Consider the following 24,197-nt stretch of genomic DNA (forward strand, 5'->3'; position numbering starts at 1 on the left):
TGCTGTCAGCCTTTTTCTGGGGTTTCCCAATAATTCTTAGCTTTCCTCTCCTTCTCGATTCTCTCTCCTTCTATCTGAGACAGCGGTTCCAGCTCTCTGTCAACAGAAGACCAACCCGCCCTAGGCTTCTCCCGCTCCTAGTCAGTTCCGCGTGAATTTGTACATAAGTATCCGTTAACCCCTTGGCCTATGATTTCTTTCTCAACTCGGATCGATATGACTACTTTGTCATTAATAATTTATTGGAAGAAGAGAAAAATTCTAAGCATATATTATGCCTATATTTCCTTTTAAGTATGATAGTTGAATACAGAGGAGTAATATTTACTTTGAAGTCAAATGAACTGAATGAACAACAAATATATATTTGTTGAATCATGCTGAAAATCTTCATCACGAGTCTCACTCGTTGTTGTAGGGCAAGGGGTTAAACTTCTTTCACTCGTCCCGGCGTCTAAGGGACGGGTTATAGTAAATCTTAGACCGCTCCATATCCATATATTTCTCTTGTTTCTACGAACTTTCTTTGAGGATCGATTGAGGGAAGTCAGTCGATCACGAACTTCGCTACCATCGACACTACGCATTCCTCTGGCCCGCACGCGAATCCACGAACACTTCTGAATAAACTTGTGTCGAGAAACAAGTACAGTGCGTTGCTAACGTCAGTCAAGTCGGCCTTTGGCTCGAAAGTGAAGAGGGCAAGGGGAGACGTCCACGACGCTCGGGCCGATAGTAAAGCTCTCTTCACTTTTAAACAGTGGCGGCTCATAGAAAAAATTAGTTAATTTTTGGCCTTTAGGACATTAAGCTTAAGGATTATATATAGTACAAGTATAAATAAGTAATTAAAGAAAAAAGGACTGAATATATTAAATGTTATCGATAATATCAAGTGGAAATTGTGGGTGCTGCAGTTTCACAGTGCCTATACGCGAGCCGCCACTGCTTTTAAACCACAGGTTGGCTCGACTCACGTTAGTAACGCACTGTATATGGATTCCACGTCATTTACCTTCGAATTCCTCCACAGTTCAATTGAAACATCCTCAAATTCTGAACCCGTGCTTTCTACAATCAACCTTCCCTTTCCATCTTATATCCATACTTCCTACAGTCATCCGATAAAAACATTCGACAAGAGAAAAATAACATTCAATTTCAACACGGAAACTACTAAATAACATTTTCTATCGTTAGAATTCCATTTGAAACTTCCAGCAGTCTGACACGATATCACAAGTCAGAGAGATAAACGTTATGCGCGTTAACAGAGCGAGAGAATGTGCCGGGGTATCGCGTGTTCATTGTTCGCGAGAGCATCATTCATCGGCCAAATCTATGCGGTTCGAGAGGCTCATTTGCAGACACCGGTCTCCATTTACATTTTGATATTCTGTTATGCGCCAGTGCACCCGCGATAGCCATTAGCCGCTATCCTTGCATTCCCGTCGTTTCTCGAGTTCCGGCGAACGGCACGGCGCGCGCGGCTACTTTCGTGCCTCGATACGTTACCGTAAATACACGGGCCCGCGATTGATCAATAGATCGTTCGGTAGCCGTGGCGTCCGTTCCTTCCGTCGACGCGACGATTCAATTGCTGATGGTTATGCTGAATGCGAGGGAGAGCACACCCTACGAACGATTCTTTTCAGTTTATTATTCACTTATTCCTTTGTTTGCTCAATTAACACAATACTACGGAGCATTTCACCTGTTAACTGTGGGATTTAGTTCGAAAAATCTCTCGTTTCGCGCACGGTAAAATGAAAGAATGAAATGTGTACTCGTCAAATGCAGGACGAAGTATTTGAGTGGAAAACCGAAACAAAACGAGTCACATGTTTACATATTTATCTGAGGAAATAAATAATTTATCGTTCAAAGAAATAGTATACTATAGTTCTGCCTGGAACTAGGTATCTAATAAAGAAATCGTGATACATCATTCTTCATCAATTTCGTTTCGTACTCCATTCTTCCTGCCTTTAGAAATATATGTTTCCAAAGTCTTCTCTAGCTTCTCATAATTATACCTAATAATCCTTAGCACTTCAGCCTATTTTACAACTAACCAGCAACTCCAAGCCATTTCCATAATACTCCTAGTGAAAATCAGAAAATGTTATATTCTAATATTTCTCAGATCTTTTAGTTTCGTTCTTAGGATAAAATTCAGATATATGGCAAATGTAATAACTTTAGAGCAATTTTACACTATAAATACTGCTGTAGTGAAGCCTACAGAGTGCAATGGGTTAAAACCAGAAATATGTAGTTGATGTTTATTTATGGATGATATAAAGAAAAAGAGATGAAAAACAAATACACTGATACCGTTAACACTTTCGCTGTCGCAGTGGTCTCATGGAACGAGAGCTTCGAAATGAATTGAAAACAATTATAATTCATATGACAACTGAAGTCGAATAAAAGTGTTTAATAACGTAAATAATTAGGTAACAGTGAAACATAAGAATTGTAGTAACAAATAATTGATAATTCTTCCTTTTTATCTCTGCTACAAAGGAACAAGTAATACGTAAAACGCTATTTCCCGAGGAAGTCAACGCGTTAACCCCTTGCCTTATGATTTACTTCTCAACTGTGCTCGATAGAACAACTGTGTCGTAATAATTGACTAGAAAATTAAACGAATATTATACTTACTTTGTGTCTACATTTACTCTAAAGGTTAGAGGTTAATAATAGGCAAGTAAAACTTAATTTATGTCAGAAATTAATAAGTAACGCTTAGATTTGTCGAATTCGCTTTGAAATTTTCATCGCGAGTCTGGCACGTTATTATAAGACAGGGGGTTAATAATGTAACTAGGTTAACCATTGAAATAGTTCATTCACTACGTCCCTCTGTATGTATAATATCGAAATACTATACCATCGTCATTCTTTCACAATTATTTGAATAGCAGCCGACTCAAGGAAAATTCATAGAAAATTATCGGTCTGCCGGTTGATACGTCTGTGAACGCGTTCATTATTAACAGGCTCGCAATAAGACACGACAGCGCCGATGAGTCTGGAGGTCGAGCCAACTGGATCGAATTTTCTTACCGGCGGCGTGTATGTGCAAAGCCGTTCCGCTAGGGGGTCAACCGAGCAGCAGCTGTGACCGGTGTAGCTCCTGATCAAACCGGATCCAATTGGCTTCGTTCAAACGCACCACCTCCTGCTTAACCAAGTTAAGCGATATCAAGACGCGTTCGATTCAATTAGGCCGAACGACTGTTCCCTGAGTTTAACCGATTTACCTCGATTTCGGGGTGAAATTCGTTCGATCGAATTAGGCTTGCAAATTACTCGAGGGTTGTTTTTGACATCGGACTGGCTGAGTTGACCTTACATAGTGAAATACGTGCTTCGATAACCCTTGACCCCTTAACACGTTGAATGCTAGGAGAATCTTCAGCGTTTTACGTGTCACTTGTACTTTCGTGGTAGAGATAAATAGAAATAATTGTGGGTTGGTAATTATTTAATATTGTAAAACATTATTAGTATTTTATTATAATAATGATGATTATTATTATTACTGTTGTCTTTAATGTTTTATTTCTTAAAGATAAAGGTAGTCCGTATAATATAACTTATTTGGTATTACAATTCTTGCGTTACACTATTATCTAGTGACATTATTAAACATTTTTATTCGGCATCAATCATCTTAGATAATATAATTGTCTTTAATCAATTTGAAAGCCTTGATCATCAGTGGCCACCGTGACAGTCAACGTATTGAAGCAAGGAATTTTTGCAGATCATTCGATTAGCGAGGAGTATTATTTTGAAATATACGGGGTGATAAAAAGGTATTGATACAAAATATAGATAATACTAATCAAATGTTGCAGTCAATTTCTAGTGAACATGGGTTCAAGAATTAATCATAAGTTTTATAAATTATATTCTCTACGTTGGTAGTTGTCAATACTTCTTTCGTCGCCCTGTAGAGATATATGAAATGTTAGAAAATGTTTATATTATGATTTTATTACATTCGTTATTTTTTTTTGTTATTTAATAGACTCTATAGTGTCACCTGTTTTAGTATAGTTGTTACAGTTATCAGAATGATAAGTACTTAATAATCATCATTAGAATATAATACATAGCATGTAACAGCGAATTATAAATATTCTATTTGGTTTCATTAGCTGCATACGATTGAACGTTTCAAACTGTTGCCCATTATTCCAGCCAATTAGGAGTATTATCTACTTTTCCTTAATTCCATTCGAAATTACTCTAACGTAATCCTCGGTTAAATTTGTTATTTATCGTTATGCCATACAATACCATCGAATCAGCTTTACCATCATCATTATCATTTCCGATCAACATAACAAACACTGACATATATAATCACCGTTTCAATTCGACTGGTTTTATTGAGAACTGTAATAACCATTCTTGATCCTCTACAATTGTTCTTTCTCTTTCATTAACTATTTAACGATTGTATAATGATCGATTGTAAATAATGATTTTTAACACGTTACCAGCGCTTCGGTGACGGTTTCAATTATAATATTTTCTTCAATCCAATAAATCTTCTAAACAAAATAATAGAAAAATGAAGCTGAAACGAGTCATTGAGTTGCTAAATATAACGTCGTAGTTTATAATTCTCAATAACAATATCTATAGCATTAATTTCATTTTCATTATGTAAAATACAGAATTACGGTCGTCACAAGTATGTGACACTGGTAGCGAACGTGTTAATATAGTATTATACAGTACAATGTCATCTAATATAAAGTTATTAAAGTTATTAATTTATTTCGTTTATTTCGTCCAATGAAATGAAACATTTTTACCCTGGAAGCGCTGTTTCAGCTTCGAGTCCAAATTATTTCAACGTAACCGTTTTCTAATTAACGACCTCCCACCCGAGTTCGGCCAGACCTAATGCAATAATTTCTCGCTCACAATCATTTTTAGTTCCGGATCGTCCGGTTCTGTTCCGCGGCTGCTAACACTCTCAATTAATGCCTTTTCTGGCTCACTTCAATCCAGTGTGGCCCCGCACACCGCCCGATCAAAGCAATCCAATTCAATCACATTCGATTCGACAACGCTCGCTCACGTTCGTCTAATTTCCAATTCGGATTATCTTCGATTCGGTTCGATCCGCTACTCCGTCGTGAGCCTTCTACATTAGTGCTTAAGGTCGATCTCACGATCGATGGTCGCATGTTCAAGAAGAACCTCGCGTGGAAAACATTTGGATCAAGAATAAAAGTCGTTTTTATTTGTTATTTCTTCTATACCTTCTTATTATTTGTTAATTTTTTTTTTTACTTTTTTTGTTAGTTTATTTAAATTCACGCGTTTACAAATTTCGCGAAAAGGATTAGGATAAGAAGAATCCTTTTAAATGTCGTATACTTCGAAATCCTGGGAGCAATTCTTCCAATTGACCTGCGGTTTAACCGAAAATTAATTGTTATATAAAGTTCAGTTTGTTTCTCTCTTTATTTTGATATTGGTAATAGCTTTTAAAAGTATATTGAAACGGATATTAAAACCGATACTGAAATTGAATATCTTTTTTTTCTATTGAATCTTTATCTCTTTTTCTCTCTTTCATGAAATGTTCGACCTAACCTATCAAACTCGAAGCAATTTTCAAAATTGTTTTTCCCATTTTCAGGGAAAAGTTCTTTTCGAAATTTATGCAATGGATCGTTCTTTCTTAATTAATACGCTCGAAAACGACCACGACCGAGACCCAGTCTCATCCTCTTCGCCTTCCTCTTTGCGGTAATGACGATGCAGATCTACTCAAGGGTTAAATTGCGATTACCTGATGCCGTTCGAATCCTGGGCCTCGAGATACTCATCATCTTCACGTAATTAATACCAACTAATAACATATCCAATATTCATGTATTTACGGGGAGACGCTTTTCACTTTACACTGAAGTCCTTAACACTGGAACTACTGTACCAGTCAAAATGATTGGTTTCGATTTGTTTGTTTCGTAATTATTGATATCTTCAAAGCATTGAATATTCGAAATGATCTTGAAAATAAATAGTTTCACTTGAATACTATAATGAACGTCTAAAGAAACTGAAAACAATCCATTGTTACAATTTTTATATGGATACATATTAATCGTATTAAATACTCGGTAGTTCTAGTGTTAACTGAGCTTTTATTATTTTGGTTTCAAAGCTGCCAGCAATACACATGAGCGCTGTATATAATTTTATTATTCCCTTGTCTCTTTCTCGTTTTATTTCCCGTTTACTGTTATTTTTATTTTATACGTTTAAATTTGTCCCTCTCGTTGCATTTTTCATTATTATTGTTTCATTTCATGCGTTAATCTTACACTTATTTTCTCTTCGTTAATCCTTCTTCTTTTTTCCATTCCGTTTCAGTTAATTTTGTCCGTTTTGTTTAAATTAGAATTAAAAGTAGTTGAACTGTGTCTTTACAATAATTTCGATGCGAATCTCTTTTTATATGATGCAATAAAAACAGTATAAATAATATCAACACAACTGATGAGTTGAAGTATAATATTCATGACCAACAGAGAATATTGAAACCAGAAAAATTAAATCAGAATTAGTCGACAACAGACTATAAGAATAATTACTAGATCGCAAATTTTCATAAAAATTCAAATGCTTAAGAGAATTAGAAAAATGTAATTACAATGAAAAATAGTTCTTAAAAAATATTGTAGAGCCCACTACACATTGAAAACTTTATATTATTTTTTCGTATTGTATCCATTCTATGCAACCTTCCACTTTCAAATTTCCTAAAAATGCATAAAAATCCACAATCTAATAATTACAGTACAACAAATTACTATAGAATTTTCCATTTTCAAATTTCCTAAAAATGCATAAAAATCCACAGTCTAATAATTACAGTACAACAGATTACTATAGAATTTTCCATTTTCAAATTTCCTAAAAATGCATAAAAATCCACAGTCTAATAATTACAGTACAACAAATTACTATGTAGTTTTCCATTTTCAAATTTCCCAAACATGAATAGAAACCCACAATTACAGTGCAAAAGATTAAAGATTAAAGAGATATAAAACGTTTTCTTTCGCAGCGTTCGACAATTCCTGAAAAATCCACGAACATGGTCCACCGATCGTAACTTCGGCCGAGCACGAGCACAAAATGATTGCTGCGCAAGCTATCGGAGGTATAGAAATCTAACAGTAAATGTCTTTGTCCAATAAAACTCCGGCTGTAAACGTATCCCTTGAAAAATTCACTCTCAGACATGACCGTAGAATTCATTTTGCTATCACGCTCGCTGACTGAAATAGTAAACGAACGGACAAAATGCATGCCGTGTACTGTACGGTTGCATTCAATACTTGGTCCGATAAATCGCGAGCTCCTTTTTCCTGGTGACTCGATTTGATAAAGCTTTCAAGTTTTCAATCTGATTAAACAGCGGAACCAGCATTCGATTCATTCAGTGGTCGAGTTCGTTCATCCCATTACGGTCCATGGGTCACCTACACGTTTGAAACACCATTAACCCTGCTGCATTCTTTAAATCCATCAGTTTCTCGTATTTTTGACATCATCTTGATTGTTTAATTTTCCCCGGGTTACTCATATTCTCATTTTGTCTAAGATAACTCGAATTTGAGAATATTATAATGAACTTACTATTTTTTGATATTATTGCTATTACTGATTTGATATCGATATTTTTAATAATTGATCAATTACAACATAATATATGTGTAGAGCAGACTTTACAATTATCAAATTGAAAACTTTCGATTTGTATGTTGTATTGGTTTGTTCACATTTCTTTGTTCAATCAAAGAGAACGTTGACTGCCAAAACTGAACAAGTGAAATATGTGCACAGTCACTGCAAGTTGACTTTTTTCCCTGTATAACGCGGTAACGTTGGAAAATTCATAGGTTCCTAGGAACAGTTGATTCGAACTTGGTATGGCTCTGATTACAATCCACTAGTGTTTGCGCGCAATCAATATTATTGATTTAAACCAAGCACCGCGAGCGCAAATATTGAAAGTATCGGATGAACCGCCAGCTAAAACGACTCGAAAATCACGTACGCATCTGCGGTCGAACACTGCGATTCGATTTTCTGTTTCGATCACCGTATCGTCTACATGAGCACGTAACCGCCAGATCGATCAAACTTCGAGTTATTTGTAATAGAAAGTAAATTTTCGATTTCCTTTGCTTTCTTGGAGACATGTGTACAGGATGTAAATGTTAATCAAGCACCTAAATTATTGCCTACTATTGAAAATAAGAAAAAATCACTAAGCAGTATACACATGGTGATAAAAGGAATCTCATTTAAACATCCAATTCGGTCAATTTTTTCTTACTTTCGATAACAGGAAATAATTCAGGTGTTTGAGTTAAAATTAACACACTGTATATATAAAACAGAAGGTACAGAAGAAATAATCGAAAACATATGTATTAAATACACATGTTAATCTATTGTTTGGTTTTTTCATTTGATTAATTACAGATGTATTTTAAATTTAAATGGTTCCTCGTTACTTTAAGGTTTACACTTTTACTTCGATAATGTTAATTTATAAAATGTAAATTTGTTTTGAAAATCCATTAAATTACTTTGTATGAATAATATAGAAAATTTAATAAGAACTAAATAATCAAAGTTCTTGGTGGCTGATAGTATTTTAACGGCGAAAGTTTCCGCACTCTAATCTGAATTTCCTGATTTTTCCTTTAAATTCTCGGAACGTTATTATTATATCCATTCCCCATTCACTGGAGAACAGATGCGAAATGTTTCGTTAACAAGATGCAAATAAAATCAAAATGCGGAGCGTATACATTTCAGAATGCATATAAAAGTAATAAAAGGCGGTACCGAATTGCAAAAATACTTCCGGAATATTTATTCATGAATACCTCTGATCGATAAATATTTTTCACTAATTGTACCAAAAAATATTTCACAAGAATTCGTGAATGAAATATTTTCCATGATTGGGGGTAACGAATGTTGTACCGATAATTCAAAAATAAAAGTATTTAAATGTAGTTCCTGGCATTCCACGAAGAAAATTGTAAATGTTATTTAAACAGAATATGTCATAAATAACTCAAATATTCATAATAAAAACGTAATACAAATAACTGATTTTAAAATAATGGCTTTTCTACTTTATATGGCAAGAAATTTACTTTAATTCCAATCCCCAATCAATATCGAAATCAAGATCATTATTTCAACTCTCTAATCAATATCAAAATCATTAATTCCAATCTTTTAAGCAATATCAACATTAAAATCTCTCTTTCAAACGCTAATCAATATCAAAATCAAAATCATTAATTTAGCTCTCTAATCAACATCAAAATCAAAATCTCTATTTCAAACACAAATCAAAATCAAAATCTCTGTTTCAAACACTAACCAATATCAAAATCAAAATCGTTATTTCAACTCCCTGATCAAAGCAACATTAAAGTCTCTGTACCAAGTACTTCATAATATCAAAGTCAAAATTTTAATTCTGTAATCAACATCAACATGGAAGTCGCCGTTCCGACCACTAATCAGGAATATCAGAAATTCGGATCGCTAACGAGCGTATCCGTCGACTTGTCAACCAGTATCAGTGAGTCAGCCTAACAAATCCTTTCGAAGCGCGCAATCAGCGTCGCAGCCGATAGGTGAAATCGATTTCCTTCCCATCGGGCATCGTCCGAACCGAAAGTCAGCTATTCGGTCAGCGCACTTATTCCCATTTAATTCGTGTTGGTCGGACCTTTGAAAGTCTGCAGAATACGGCTGCAAAACTATTAGGAATTAGAGCTCTCAATTTTGAACGTGAACTAAAATTGACGTGCACACCTGGCATGTGAAATTCATATTGACCCCTAGAAGGCTAGAAGAGTCTTTGTCTTTGTGTTTGTTGCTAGAAGAAACTTTCTAATGGTCTTTTGCGGACGATTAATAACTTATTAACTTGATAACAAAACGTACAAGGAGTATCTAGAAAAAATGATAAGTGATCATTTGAATACAGGTGAAGAATAATTAAAAAAGTAATCATTTGAATACAGGTAAAGAATAATTAGAGAAGTAATCATTTGAATACAGGAGAATAACTTGGAAAGTAATAATTTGAATATAGATGAAGAATCATTTGAGAAGTAATCATTTGAATAGAGGTGAAGAATAATTTGGGAAATAATTTGAATACAGGGGAAGAATAATTTTGAAAATAATAATTTCAATACAGATTTTAGAACACAAATGGCTAAATATCGTTGTCATGAAATCAGTCAATCAAATTCTTCCTACTTCTACATTAGATCTGTCTATATACATTTCCATCAAGATTTGTTCCTTCTCCACGATTTTCAAGATCAAACGAAACTTAGTGTTTAACTGTTCACGGTTTACATACATGTATTTCAATACACATAAACACGTATGTAAACACCATACACATTAATACATTCGCTATCAGCGTCAAATACTTTTGATGAGCGCAATGTTATATTTGACATAAAGCGAATGAAATTAATCTTATAGATATTGTTATTTAAAGTTATAAGCTACGACATTATATTTAGGAACTCAATAAACCGTTCCAGTTTCATTTTTCGATATTTTGCTCAGATTTATCGGATTGAATAAAATATTACAATTGACGAGGTCCTCACCGAAATAAACGCTGGCAGCGCGTTAAAACAATTTTCAATGCATGCATCGCCTTTAATACAATATAAACCTATGACCTTTCTGATTCTTTGTACTATATGAACATTTGAACTTTCTGAATTTTCGTACAACCTGTCGCATGAATTCTTTCACTTTTCATACGATACGTTCATACGTTCATATACAAAAATTGAAAAAAACTTTTCAATGCCATCATGTTACAACGTGTGTAGAGGTCTTAATGGAATCGCACGGCTAACCGTGAATTAAATATTTCACGCATTGAGATCCGCATTCATCTACCACACGTGCGCATGCACGTGTATTTAGGTGTGTACACGTGAAATGGGGACCTCTAATAGAAACAGACCGACTGAGTCGGCAGAGAAGATGGTGGAGAGGGGATTGGGTGCACTCACAGCACCGCACTCACAGCACCACCTCTGAATATCGATCGTCCCACTTGTCAATTCGAGTATAAAGCGATATACATATTTGAAAACAGTCCGCTGTAAATATCAAGAGCGTTACGTGTCGATCTATGCTGCTCCCCTCCCTACCCCATGCTGGCGAGATCGACGGGGTGGAAATCGCGAGTGCGGGGGCGAATCGATCTTAATTGCTCGAAAGACCTTCCTGCGATTTCTTTTTTTGTTCGACCGTTGTGCACGCTGATTATAAATTCGCGGAATGTTTGTTGCGAAAGGGGTGTACATTTGATTGTGGAAAGAATGGAGGAAGTAAATAATCGTAGTTGGAAAGTATAGTGGATTAGCGTAGTTTGATAGGAAACTTTTATTCTTGAATTACGTGTTATAAAATGTGTGGACCGTTTGTATAGAAGGGGTGTAAATTTGGTTGCGGGAAGAATGAAAAATAAATGATTATATTTAAAAAGGAAATTTGAATAATTTATATTTATTAGAATATAGTAAAACTAATTAATAATAATATTACAGGAGCAACCATTATAAATCGTGCGTGCCAAACAAAGTTCACGTTTCCATATTAAAAAACAAACTATTTCTACTGAATTTGTCAGATGCAATTATAATACATAGAATATTGTAACAACATTCGTTAAAAAACTTGTCACTGGATTAATTGGATGTCGATATCGATCCAACTTTGCAAAGTATTAACCAGACCACATCCAGGCAAGGATGAATGGTGAGGTATTGGGAAAAGTCTCATTGTTCATAGCAGAAACCGTGTTACCAGAAACTTGTTCCTTTCATTTATGCTTATTAATCGAATTGTTCGATACGAGAAACCAAAGTCGGAAGCAAAATTCGATGGGCAACAATGGCCCGGCCTGGCGCGAGATTTCGCTTGAACAATAACGAATCACGCAGAACCGACCAATTTATTGTAAAAGCGTATGAATAATCCTACAATGCTATTCGCCCGTTTGAAGGCGGTGGCTGCTGAACTGTAATTTATCAACGTCTGACGCCGAGGGCTTTGCTAATTGTTGCGGAATCCGGAATTCGCATCTGTACTCTCCACTGTTTCCTTTCACAGCTTCAACGCTCAAGGACCGGCGCCGTGAACCGCGCAAAACATTGACTTTTCAAGGCAGAATGGAAATTAATGTTCACTGTCAATAAAACAAATTTCAGATTGCTATATTTCCTCCACAACCACGCTCGCTAGGGGCGGAAGGCCATTTTTAATAATGCACTTGCGCGCATTGCTCGTTTATTTTCAGAATGAATTACTTTTATTGAGTGCACTCTGAATGCGTTACTTGTACTACTTGTTCATTCTCTTTTGTATTTTTCCCTTTTGTTTAGCTAGTAGTTTTAAGCACGGTTTTTAGTTCATTTAGAAAGTCAGCTGGTGACGTTTATAAGACGTGTTATCATTTTAAAGACATTCAATGTTATTTAGTAATGTATAGACGTTAAAATTATGATTTATTGTTACTATAGTTTTCTTAATTAATTGTAAAACCATTTATCCTGCATTGTGAACGTAATATTGAAGATGTTTATTTAAAAATAAAATTATGACACATAATAGTTTATTGCTTTTGCCATTTGTCACGATTACAGTTCTCGGAAAGAAATTTTCATGCCTGAGAAACAAGTGTCAACAAAAATATGAGAATATACAGCCAGTCTTCTCAGTATCTTCGGTACAAAATGTTTCATCTTAGAAGCAGTTCCGCCATTAATAACCGAGTACTGAGCTGTTAATTGCTGCTCTGCGGTCGACCGAAGTATTCTGAGTAGTCTGCCCTCGTGAAAGCAATATTAGTTGAGTGAAGTTCATAAATGAAATTACCGAGCTTCGAAGTCATTTAAAAACATTGTTCATAAACATGACGCTGTAAACATAAATTCCTAAATACAACAAATATTTATTAAAGTAAGAATACTGAATTACAAACATGGATTAAAAAGGGAAATAATGATGACGCAATTTGTACATGCTTTTCCCACGAAATTGGCGAAGACGCTAAATTGCAAAGTTTCATATTTCTAAAAGAAATTCGAAACGAATGACGCGATGCTTTTTGTCGTTTTGGTTGCAAGAAAAGCTTCTCCAATTTTACTTCATATTTTTCTTGCAGGGAGTTCAGAAGTTACGTTCTTCCGTCTGATGGAAATCGAAACAATTTTGTACGACGGAAGTTCGTCCGCAGCGTTCCAAAACTAAAAGTAAACCGTTGATAACTGTCACCCTGACCTTCCACGGCCACCCAACCCTCCGTTTTCATTCTGCAAGCCACCATTCAACTCGAACGCTGGCGATGATGTGGGATTGCGCGAGGTCAAGGCCATCGGTCGAGACACAGGAAATCTTATGGCTGATCTATGCGATCCGCCACTACTAGCGACCTCCGGCTGCGGCAAGCGACGGATTCGAACTACTCGCGTGTTCAAACAATGTGGAAAATTGGTGACACTTTCGAAAAGTTAATCCTTCACGGTCGAAAGTATTTTATTGGAAATACTTAAAATTTTTTACGAGATACATACGACACTGTTTGAAACTAAATTAACGATAATTCACAGATAAATTAACCGAGCTATTTTATTTAAATATTTCCTATAGCAATACAAGGATTAATTTGAAATACTAAATATTCAACTTCATAGTTTTGCTGTATCAAATCAAGTGATGATTTTAAGTCACCCCTCGAGTCCAAAGGGTTAATAATGATTACAAAGAAACTATATTCATTTGAGTTATATCAACATGAATTTATAGTTCAGTGGAAGATATAAGAATATTAAAAAAATTTTACAGTTTCAATTAACCTCTCTAATATATTAGAACGTTGAATGCTATGAGGGTCACCGGTGACCCAAACCAAATCGAAATACTATGTTTCACTCAATTAAACGATGATTGTTTGAAAACATTTATTATAAATAATGCTACCTAATACGATGATATTCAGCTAAAGACTAAACGTGTAATAATACTAATTAATTCAATCAAATGATTTATTATTATATTTTTTCCATTTCGTGTACTTTGCCCTGTGAAATCAAGTGGCATTCAACGTGTTAAAACTCTGAAACATCGAATACACTATTTCAGAAAGATTGCAAGCATTTTAGAATTCTAATGTTCCTATTACAGTGAAAATCGGAATCATAGTATAAATTACAATTAAACCTTCCAAAACCCCGGAATGCTCATAATTTACTAAAATCTGAATATAAAAAGACGCAACCACCATTAACATTCCTTCTTGCAAATAAAGCGACATACCAAATATAACCACTCGAACCATCATCAAATCATCCGAAACCTCCGATCGTCAAACGAAACAACATCCGACGACAAATCTCAACTCTCAACTCTCGATACAAATTCAACGTTTTTTAAGAACCTCCACACCAAGCACAAAATGCTCAACGAACAGCGGTCCGCGCGATTCAGATTCACTGAAACAATTATCCACCGACGCCGGTTCGAACCCATCACTGCTTCCAACTCTGCCAACATTTTCGAATGTTTGTCGACTAAATCGGTACTTAAAACAATTCGGGTCCCCGCATGGAAATGAAATTGCGCAAAAATTCGCGGAGTGGGAGGGAGAATCGAGCACCCATTACTATTTTCAACTTCTGCCTCCCCCCCCCCCCACGGTTCGCCCCCTGTTTTTTCTGATTTAACGTCCTTGCCAGAACGAAATGGCAGCAATGACAGGGTAACGTTTAAGGGTCAAGGTCAGCTGGCCGGCATATTCTGTGTGCGCCGCGGCGCGAGAGATGGCGGGACAGGGGGAGGGGAGGGGGATGCTTGCAGTCGATTCGTAATTTCGTTGCAACTGCAGTTGAACAGGCGCGCTCATAAATTTCCGACACGTACCGCGCTGTTATTAATGACCGGTCATTAAAGGCGACGCAGAATCAAGCATGGCTCCTTTCCTGTTTACCGTTTTCGACTGTTTCTTGCGATCTTTATAGTCGTTTCACGACCACGCTTTTCTTTATTTGTTCATCCGTCCCACGTAAGAGCCGCGCTTCCCAGCAGCGTTACCAGTGGCAGCGTTGATTGACAATGAACTCGGTCGAAGCTGCTTCGTTTCTCGGCAGCGTGGGACGTTTTTGGACAAATTTTGGGATTGTCTGGTGTGTGTTGGACGTTAAGATCATTCAATGATATTTTTGTGGCGTGATTATGTTTGTGTTGATTTGAACGTTTAATTCATATTTATGTACAGTTACGTATGATGCATATTGTTACGGCGATTCCTTTCAGATTTGAATTTTATTCGATTCAGTGTTCTTCGTTGTTTTCGTTACTTTGCTTGAGTGTAAATTCATATGGAGGAAACAGAATAGTGCCGTTCACCTATGGGTAAAGGAGATTTTAATTTTCTATTTTAACCTCGAAATGACGAGTTTTTAAGCTTTTGAACTTTTTCGAGGCAGAATTAATGTATATTACAATATACATAGATGAGATTTGTGTTAACTAAATAATTTTTTCAATGATCAATATCCATATATAAAAAACTCACATCATCTTGATACATTATCACAAATACGAAGAGAATATAATAAAAAATTGAACGATTCAAGGAAAATCGAATGAACTGTGTTTCCGTTAACTCGTTGAATTCGTTTAAAATCAAAACATTCCAAAAAACTGTTGCAAATTAATTAATCCAATCAGATTCTCTGACATCCGATAACTTTTATACAAAAAAGGAAACCGTCACCGTTAGACTACGAAAAAAGCTGCGAATAATATTTCTCGGTGAAGTAATGGAACAAAATCCTTCCCGATGAACAAAAAAAAATGTATAAAATAAGACAAGTGACAACGCAAACCTTTTGACAACCGCCTTTTGCAGCCACGCAAACGGACACGCGAGTTTACACTAATGCCTTTTTGTCCCCTCTCGATCGACTGACCTTTCGATACTGTCGAACGATACCCGCGTTTGATCAGTGAATATTTGACGCGGCCGTTTGTTCGATTGTGTCAACTAATGGTCGCGCTTCGAGCGGCCGACTCTCGCTTTCTACCCCAGCCAGGAACGAAACAATCTGCGTTGGAAGCGATTTATAAACGTTTATTGTGGGTAGCGTCGATGAACCCGCTACAGAGGAATCCGAGTGCTTTGACTGTACGATCCAGACTCGGTGGTAACTGTTTGGGAATATTTTTTGATCGTCTAAAGTTTATCCAGGAGAAACTTAAATATAAAGAGAGATTATTCATTATTTTTTCAGTTTTTCAATTAATGTAATAAATCAATTATTCGGAAGTCCTTTTTTGGCCATCTAATCTCTTCCTCGAAGAGAGAATTAAAGGGAAAACAAATTGAATACGAAATTCACTATCTCTTTACAACTGTAAATTTATTTCCTAAGTTTTTAATTACTTGATATTAATAATAAGCGTATTGCAAATACGTATGAAATTTCAAAATGAAAATTTAGAAGTTGTGTAGGATTGTATAGAAAATATAATAAATAAGTAGTTTAGATTATATTACGTCTAAGAGTGTCTATAAGGATTCCTGTAAAAGTATAAAAATAATTCTGTATAGGTTTAACTATTTTTATAATTACTCCAGAATAAAAGACATTAATAAAATAAAATTGTAGGAAATATATAAAACCGTAATAAATCATATTAACGTATAAACCTCCATGATCACTTTCAATTTACGAACTGCGTTATCAACCACGCGGATAGAGTGATAAAAATAAATTCTGTAAATATACAAGTGTGTATCAATCTCCATTCATGTCGATAAAACATTTCATTTAATCGTGCAAGTATTTCATTCCTTTCGCGCGGACGTTAAATGAACACGATTTTAAATATACATTTATTAGCCATTTATTTAATCGCGTATATGACAATAATCGCTGGAAATATCGTCGATTTGATTTTTAATCGGCGACTGCTTACTCCTTTGTATCAACGGACGGCAATATATATCCATTAAATAACTGAAAAAACGTGTTATACATTTTACGATCGTCACGCTCACATCCTGTCCAGGTGACAGAATGTTCGGTTCGCGTTTTAATTCTCGTTTAACCCCTTAGTTCCCGGTGGCAGCGCCTTCAAATCACATATTTCAACATGAGTAAAACGTGAATCAATGAATTTACGGCGAAGCCACTAATACAAACACGATCCAGTAATAACTAACCTACGTTTCTGACAGTTATCATTTTTTATGAAAATTTTTATTAATAATACAATAAATAATAATAATGTAATAAATAAATATAATAACAAATATTTGTATAAATTAATTAACTTATACCGTGAAAATAAATGTATTTGTACCAAAGGCTTTCATTTGAGACCTAAAACGTTAACAGCGTTTCCTATCAGCGAAATGGTCACGTGATACATTCGAATTGATTCAAGAATTATGAGATTGTCACTGAATCGAAACGCATCCATTATGCAAATGGGTAGACTGATAATCCAAGATAACCAACGGTTTGTTATTGTTCGACGCTCGATAATAACTGTAAAAGGGCCATTACTTGCTTCCGGGACTAATTATAAATGAATTCTGTGTGCTTTGACCAGTCTCTTCAACGCGATCGCCATTGATATCGAAGGAACGAGTATGGGAATGATGTGTTGCACATACACCAGCGTTATTTCAGTCGCTGCAATTTATTCATCGAGCCGGTGCCATTTAACATTACTCAACTCCAGAAATCTGATGATTATTTTCTAATTAAAGGAGAATCAGTTAGAAACGAATGTGTATTTTAATCACATGTACAGAATATCCATTAAATTTATATTTCATCATCGTTGCATTATTTATTCTGGGAAACTCAATAATTTATTTCACGCGTTTCAAAGAACGGATTAATTAAACGAAAGGAAACGATCGCTACTTCGTAGTAATATCAGCAATCGTCGTTCGATATAATTACATTTTTCTCGTTTATTCACACAACGTAAATGAATTAATGAATATTTCGTCTTAAAACTTCTGTCGAACCACGTCTTTTTATCCATCGAATCGATCCATTAGATGGACATACTCATTTCGTATTTCAATTTCCAATCTACTATCATTTGATCTCCACCACATTTACTCGCGTCGTGTTTATAAATAATTTTAACGCGAAGCAACATCTGATGTTAAATGATTTAATAATAATCATTATAGCGACAGCGATCGATAGAGGTAATAAATGGTAAAACTTTGTTTCAATTTCCTTCTGTTTCAATTTCCTTCTGTTTCAATCGCCGTTTCATCCCGTCAAATGAAACACCAAATTTTAATCACTATAAAAATACTCTTCGCTGGATATTGCAAAACGGTGAACCGCTTAACATTAATTCGAACGTTGGACATTTCTCCCGCGTTGAACAATGGTCGTCACGAGTCGAACGGGACCCGGAGATCGATCAGTTTTTCCAATCGTTTGTAATTTCCGGAAGCCATACCAAACCAATTATGGTCCCCATTGATGCCAACGAAAATAGCCGAAAACCGCGATTTTATCACGAGACCGCGGAATCCCATTTAATCGGTTCAACCATTTCGACCGCTTTCAATCGGCCTCCCTTAATTGTAAACCGCAGCGGTTGTCGATCAAAATGCAATTGCAAACTTCAACGTTCACGTGTTTTTCTGGAGAACAACGGCTCGTCCTGAATATTCGATGCTCGGCCTGATCATTTTCATCTTACCGTTGTATACTGGGTGTCTCGTGCATAATGAATATTCAAATTACATTCGTCGATATTGGACCCAGAGAAAGTGACGCAAAAAAATGCGTACGATTTGAAGATATCATTACTGTTTTCATGCATTTCGATCTTTTTAATAGCAATCGTGAAAATTCGAAATTGGGAGGATGGATCCTTGAAGAAGAGAATTTCAGTAAAGATTACATTTCCTCTTGAAATATTTTATCCTTCGAGAAGTCCATTTAATTTCACCTATTTGATTGTTCTAACATTAACCCTTTGCACTGTGTACACTCTACTAAGACACCATGTATAGTATCAAATGTTTTAGTGAACAAAGTTGAAAAATCTAACCTAAGATTATTATATTTACCACATACGTGAATTTTGTTCCTAGAAGAACAATCAAACATCTAAAAAATGTTATATTATAACCAATGTTATATCATGTTCCATTTAATAACCAATGTTATAACATTTTTCCATTTCCACGAGGGGCACTATGAAAATGGCTTGGAGTTGCTGGTAGGTTACAAAATCAGCTGGAGCGCTGACGGTTAGATAAGTATGAAAGACGATTATAAACCTAAAAGTGCAAGAATATCGAAGACAGAATTGATAGCAACTTCTACAAACGTTTAAGAAGCTTTGAGCCAACAAAAGGTTCCCAACGCGATAAAATTTCACCAAAAACCAACGACCAATCCTCAAACTTTCGGCTGACAATGTACTAGTCAAAATCAATTGTTCGACAATACCCGCTAACGCTCGCACTCCACGCCATTTCCATTGCGATTGTTTCTCGAAGGTCTTCGAAAGAGGTCGCAGCTCCTTCAAGATGCGATGGCAAAGCAGAATGCTGAGAATAATAACGAACGGAGTCGCGCAGTTGCTCGAGCGTATCGGGAAGGATTCTGAAAGCGCGTTGTTTCCGGTACGACGCAAAGAAAATGGCGGCGCGACGGGTTTCACGCGTCTCGTTGAACGATGGAAAATTTTTCTTTTCTTTTTTATCAAGCACGCGCTTGTGTGGATCATTCAAATATTTTTTCCAGCGTTGGCTAGGGTTAACAACTATCACTCTACAACAGATGTTTAATTCTTCCATATTTGTTTTCCCTCTATGAGATGCTCTGTCATTCGAATGCAGTTTTTAAACATTGATATCCTCGCAGTATTACAAAATAAACTTAAAAATGTTAATGAGAAGAAGATTGAAAATAAAAATACCGTTGTGTTAGGGTGTAACAGCAATACGTTCAGATTCATTTAATCTTTTTCTGTATTGTTAGTTCCATGAAGCAGAGAAATAACAGCGTTGGATCTAAACTGATCGGAAGTGGCCTTTGACAGTTCTGTTTATTCGCAATGATAATGAAATTCATAAATCATAATTAAATTCTTAGAAAATGGAATAAAATGTAATGAAATATTATTGGGTTATCATCTTTCTATATTATAATCTGAATCATTTCAGAAATGTCTGAAACCCAAGAAAAATGGCGCATACCTGCCATTAAATGTACATTAACTTTTTGTGATCGAATGTCGTCATAATGGCGACTTCAAACTTCGATATCCAACCTCGAGAACTGCAAATGAATAATCTAATTACTCAACTAACGAGAAACTGACATATAGTTTTTCCTCTTAGTATTTAAGTCTTTGATGCATAATTCAGCATTTTATAAAAATAAATGTTACAAGTTTAAGGCAGTCTCGTTCGCAAAGTGTTAATAGAAACCTCTATCATTAAGAGTTAATATACTTACGTATTATACAGATAACTTTTGTTTCCTAATTGAAGGTCGCGCTGGTCAGTCATTTGGGTAACGTCTATCTTAGTATTTATTTAATACCATAACATTATTAATATTTTATTATTATTATTATCATCACTATTATTGCTATTATTATTAATACATTTCATTTCTTAAGCACGAAATGTAGTCCATATAATGCATAAATACCAATAACACTGTTATTAGTTATTACACAACGCGATGCCTCGTTGGACGACGCGAGAGAAGGGCTAGTATCTCACAAAGACCGTCGGAAACTGCATTTTCTTCGGTATTCCCGGCACGAGCGGCTCTTCCGCGCGGTATTACAGCTTAACGAAATAAGAGGATTTCACGGGCGAGCGTTCGCCGCTTCCGCGTTCCTTCATGGACGCCGTTATTAGAAAGAATCGCGATCATGCGATATTAGCTCGCTGAAGAACGCGGCTGAAGACCGCGGCGCGTGCGGATCGTAAGACGATTAACCGCGCGATAGATTACCGCCTTGCGTAATCGAGTTACGCGCGTCGATAACACGAAGGAGGCGAGGTCGTTTCACTTTTTCACCTTTCCTACGGCGTGCTCGAACGTTTACCGTAACACTTTGACTGTCAAATAGGCACTCATGAAAATTTCTATGCAGTCGAAACCGTTTTCTCAATAAGGCAGAAATTAAAGTGTCGAGATTCTTTATAACGGTCGCTCTAGTATCTTTTTTATATCTCGTACATCCAGCAATATTCGGTTCATTCTAGTTTAACACTAGAACCACTGCACCTGTAAAGTCGACGGGTTTTAGCGTTTCGAATTCGTGGTTACTGAGATTGTTAAAGTGTTAAATATCTGAAATGATTTAAAAAATAAATAATTTCACTTGAATAATTGTAATGAATATGGGCAGAAATCGAAAAAATATATTGTCATTTTTATAAATATTTGATGATTCTCAATTTGTGATTATTTAATTGCCGGTTTTTGTGTATTTCTATATAGTTTGTTTTATTTGATTTTATATTGTGACTGTTGTGATATTGATTTTATATTATTGTTCATTAAAGAAGTGACGATTGTTCTTCAGGCGATGAGTGATCAGAATTTTTTGTAACAATATAATGTTCTATAACATAGAATGAATATGAAGAGTGATGACAATGAGAAATTAAGTCAAGAGTAATTAAAATATGCCGATGGTGTTTCGTGAGTCAGCTCTCCGTCACTGTCCCTCACAGGCTACGCCATTGCCCACGCTCGTGCTGACCTGCCTCACGCGTGACACTATTGGCATATCGTGTCAAGAGATTTTTCATCGTTAATAGCTTGAAAATGAAGCTGAAATCACAATTTCATCGTTCCTGATTTTTTACTTATTTTTACTCGTAGAATTACCCTTCAGAATCTCCAGTACTGATCAAGCAATTTTTTTATAGATTTTGTCATGTCATATCTGTTAAATCTGACTAAAATTTTCAAAATTATTTAATCCATTGTATTATTAAATTACTATCTAATAAATCACACTAAGATTTTCAAAATATTTTAATGAATTTAATTATTAAATTACTATGTGATAAATTCCACTAAAATTTTCAAAATTATTTAATCCATTAAATTATTAAATTACTATCTGATGAATCCTACTACGATTATTAAGATTATTTAATTTATTATCATTAACAACGAAAGAAACTTAAAGGTTTGATGCACGCATTTCATTGAACATGAAAAGAAACCTTTACGTATGAAATTATTCAAAAGCATCTTCGATGTTTACCATCAACTAATTAATCCTTTGATCGTTTGAATCGAATTTTCCGATGATTAAACCGCCTCTTCGCGTTTAATCTGTTAATCATTCATCAACGAACCTAACTCCTGATACCGTTGATTAATTAAAACTTTTGATTTAATAAGCTCCGTGCACAACGACACAGATTTCATCGTTTCTGGTAAAAGATTTATCGACGACTGTAAATGAAACGTTTTACGTATCGGGTAGTTCGAAGTTTTAATTAAACTACGCAATACAGTTTGCTTCTCCGTCCAATCAAGAATCGTCATTAGTTCCTGCTTTTACGCGACTTTTCGTATAGTTCACTTGGCACTGCCAATTTAATCGTAAATCCATTAATGATCAATTTTTCGTCGAAAAATATTAAAACTCATTAAATAGATGTTTACACTTTGCACGGAATTGTCGGTAGCTTTAATTACCTTCGTCCAGTATTTCTACATAAATTATGCGTTATTTCTTTTAAAAATGTCTAAGAAATCTTAATACAGTTAACATTTTATAAATCTTCCGATTTTCTCCATTAATAATTTCTTATTGTGTAATAATGTCTATGTTATTTAATTTCCAGCGAGAAAGAACTAATTTTCAGACAAAGGAAAATCACGTGGAGGATTCGTCTTTAATTAATTCTTTAATCGTATGCATCCACTGTCTAGAGATTCTGTTGGAACCCTTCATCGCACGAGACTTATTAATCAATTTTAATTAAAACTGCCAAAGGTTCTTCTCGTCGAAACTGTTCATTATTTTACTATCTGTCGCGACAAGAATACGCAAATTATTCTCCCCATTAATTCCCGAAACCAAAAACTGATCCTTCGATTAAAAATAACTGGTGGACAATGGACGTTCAATTTAATCCTCACTAAAATTTGAACTATCACTTAGATTAAAAATAAGAAAATTCCATTTCTGAGATCTATATTCCTATTTATGAATATAATATCAAAAGATATTAATTATCTTTACAAAAAATTCCTAAATCATTCTCCACAAAATCTGAAATCCAAAAATGAATATTTCGCTAAAACCATTTTGTCTATAGAATTTCTCATAATACTATAGACAATAACATCAACAGGATCACTTCACTATATCAGATCAACCTAACTCCACCATCTCCTTAAACATAAATGTAATCAAATCCTCCCACAAAACCTCTAATAATTAATAACTGCAAATTTTACGAAACCCCTTATAATCCACCTATCGTTTCTCAAAAACTTCTAAAGATTCGAAATAAGTAAAATACAACTCCCAATATTTACCAATCACATGTACATTATTTCAAAAGATGCACCTCTGCTATTTTAACTCTTTGCACTCGGGAGGTGACTCTCAGTCACCACTTGATTAGACGCAGTAAACCTATAAAATCTGCTATTTAATGTTGAACTTTGTATAACGCCTCGACACGTGAAATATTGGTATAAAATAGCTTTGTTTCTCAATGTACTTATAATTTCCCTTCAATTTAATTTCAAAGAATATCGTCTTCGTCTCGTCAAAGAATGTTAAATTTTTCTAACGACACACTTCCGAATGCAAAGGGTTAAAGAATCTCGGTTTACTTCTGATTCGTAAAAATTGTAGTTTCTGTTACAGTTTCAACATGTCGGGGACGTGAATTCGTCGCACCTGTAGGTGCTCCTACAGAGATGGCTTCCAGTAGACAAGCCAAATACGCTTCTCCCGGTTATTTACCAGGAAACTCCATGGTCGAGCTGAAATATGTTCTACGTATAGTGCGAGCT

At 35.3% G+C, this 24,197-nt stretch overlaps 1 protein-coding gene across 3 annotated transcripts in view; it reads right to left on the reverse strand.

Moving 5' to 3' along the window:
- LOC116427659 (octopamine receptor beta-1R) overlaps positions 1 to 24,197 on the reverse strand; it is a 181,527-nt gene that overhangs the window by 136,358 nt on the left and 20,972 nt on the right. The gene's annotated exons all lie outside the window — the stretch shown is intronic.

This window comes from Nomia melanderi, chromosome 1 (genome assembly GCF_051020985.1).
Source record: "Nomia melanderi isolate GNS246 chromosome 1, iyNomMela1, whole genome shotgun sequence".
NCBI classification, from domain to species: Eukaryota; Metazoa; Arthropoda; class Insecta; order Hymenoptera; family Halictidae; genus Nomia; species Nomia melanderi.